This window comes from Mauremys mutica, chromosome 1, assembly GCF_020497125.1.
Source record: "Mauremys mutica isolate MM-2020 ecotype Southern chromosome 1, ASM2049712v1, whole genome shotgun sequence".
Classification (NCBI taxonomy): domain Eukaryota; kingdom Metazoa; phylum Chordata; order Testudines; family Geoemydidae; genus Mauremys; species Mauremys mutica.
In genome coordinates this window covers 260787606-260790372 of record NC_059072.1, presented here as the reverse complement: position 1 = coordinate 260790372, position 2767 = coordinate 260787606, and positions in this window count along the sequence as shown.

Genomic DNA, 2767 nt, shown 5'->3' with positions numbered 1-2767 from the left:
TGGGCACCTAGCTCTGAAGGCAGTGCCACTGCCAGCAGCAGCAGAGAAGTAAGGGTAGCATGGTATGTGGAGTATTGCCACCCTTACTTTGTGCTGCACTATGCCTCCTGTACCACCCTCCTGTACCCCTAACTATCCTACATTCCACCTTCTGCTCCCATGTGGGGAAACTGACCTGGATACATGAAGCAGCTGGCATTGCTGCTCACTGCCCCCCCGAATTGCTGTTCCTCCATGCCCCTGTAGGGGGCTGTGAGGAGGGAAGTGAGGTGCTAAGTCAGGGCTCTCTGCATCCAAGTTACTTTCCCTACCTGGGCTGCAAAAGAGAAAAGCAGCTCCTGATGCCTCACAGCACAGCCCAGGTGGGGAAAGTGACCTGGATGCAGGGTCCCCTGACGTTACTTCTCACTAACCCTCGATAGACCCCTAGGGGTTGCGAAGGAACGTTGTCGTGTGGGAGTGTCACTGCTCATCCTCCCCCTCACCCCAGTCCAGGAGGAATCTGGGAGAAATCTGGGCACCCCACACGCCTCTGCGAATTGTGGCACACCCTTACCAGCTGGTAGAGCATATCTCTGCATTGCCACACAGAGCCACACTTGACCCTGACCACAGCACCCTGGGTGGTCGCCCAGGTGGCCCACCCCTAAGGCCAGCCTTGTGCATCAGGATCCACTACTGAGGCTTATCAGTAGGACGGGAAGATGGGGGACAGTCACAAAAGCCTGAAGCTTTATTTTTGTTGTAAGCTCAATGCCAGCAAATAAGATGGGTGCATGCACAGACATGCTAAACCCACACAGTCTACTTGCATTTTTACACAGTTCTATTTAAATCAAGCACATTGGTAATCTTACTTCCATTACACCAGCACAGACATCACTTCTAGGTGATGGGGAACAAAAAAACCAGGCAAACATTTTTGGTTTCCCAATTAAAAAAAAAAAAAAGAAAAGCTTAAGACAATCCACTGACAAGATACTGTCTCTCACACGGAAAGTAGTAGTAGAAATGTACGGGCTTGTCTGAGGTTTGCATGCTGCCACTCCAGGACCCCCAGGACAATACACTCATTCTCCTGAGGTATGTCACAAAAACAAACATGCAGGATCCTCAACCTTTAACATGATCAAACTTCTCTATCACCCCCTTCTGCTTTCTAGCACTCCTCTAGGACCTGCCAGAACTCTTTGACTGTCTCTTTCTCCCACATCCCCCATACCTACCCCCTCCCATTCTTTTTGTACTACCCAATACTGCACCTTATTTACCCTCTGTAGAAATCACAGATTAACTGCATTTAGCTATAGTTTTTAATTAATCACTTCCATTCCTAGCTGATTCTCCTGGCATGGATAAGGATGGTCACCCATTTCGATTACTTTACCAAAATTTGAGAGACTTTTGCTAGTATCTAGCATAATAAAAGCAAGCAAGTAAACAACAAGCCTTCATATCACACACGTTTGTCAGAAAGGAGCATTATGTTCAGTGATATCAGGGAGGGCATGGTTCTTTATTCTCTCCAGTGGACTATGCTATTTTCATACCCTGAAGGTTGATAGCAATGTCATTGGTATTCCACACACTAACCTGGTGAAGAAAAATGAGCGGGACAAATCCAGATTTTGGATAGGCCTTGCCTCATATCAGAGATGACTGAACATTTATTTAAAGACCTCACCTGCTTCCATACATTACTTGTTATTTAATATCAAACATTATCTTTTTACAGGGGGGTTTATAGGCTCAGAAGAGTTGGTTCAGCATCTGAACTGTGTGACACTTATAGGAATCAAATTAAATAACAGGGTTTTTTTAAATGTATTTATCAGGTCTTAATTTCCCCTTTCCCTTGCCAGGCCTGATAAGTCTTTGGGGAAAAAAAGGACTCAAAAGATTATGTAAGGTGTGCTCTTTTTCCATTTACAAGGAATAGCATTGCATACTCTTCAGTTTGTATTGGATTCTGATACCCTTGCTCATGTAGTGTAATTCATTGTTCTGCAAATAGACCCACTGAAATTAGTGTGATTAGTCCTGGAAAAAGGTGCTATTTAACATAAACAAGGATATCAGAATCTGGTTCATAATGAAGTAAAGACTATTAAACTGTATAAACATATATTTTACTCAAATGTCCTGCTTGTAATTTTATGTTGTATATGCATTCAAATTTGAACTTCCTACCTAATTATTATATTGCTAGTGGGAGATGGTTTAGGCACAACGGCTATGAGGTTTGGAGATTTACTGCACTCATTAAACAATTTTCACTCTGGAATTTAAATGGCACATAAAGAATGATACCTGTGAAATAAAATGGAAAGACTTTATTTCATAAAAACACTCATTGTCACCTGTTTGCAGCATTAAAGGATTCTGAATGCAATTTAAAGAATTCAGTAAAGGAAATTATGTGGTGATACTGCCACATTTCAATATGAACATTGAACAATATCAACACTGAAGTGGTGTTTACGATTGAATGACAAACTAACTGACAGGCAATAACAAACTGTGGAGCTGCCTATGAAGGTAAAGTGATCAAAACCAATCATCCCACAAGGAACTAATGGACACTGACTGTACTTTTCAAAGTATGCTGCTTCTCTTTTTCTAGCCTTGAACAAACAGTTTTGCATTTTAACACTTCTGGAAAGCCACTACTATGAAAAATATAAGGTTTTTCTGTCTTGATTTATTCTGTTTTAAAGAAAGAGTTGCACCCTACTTCATCATTATTGTGTTTCTTCTTTCTGGAGTC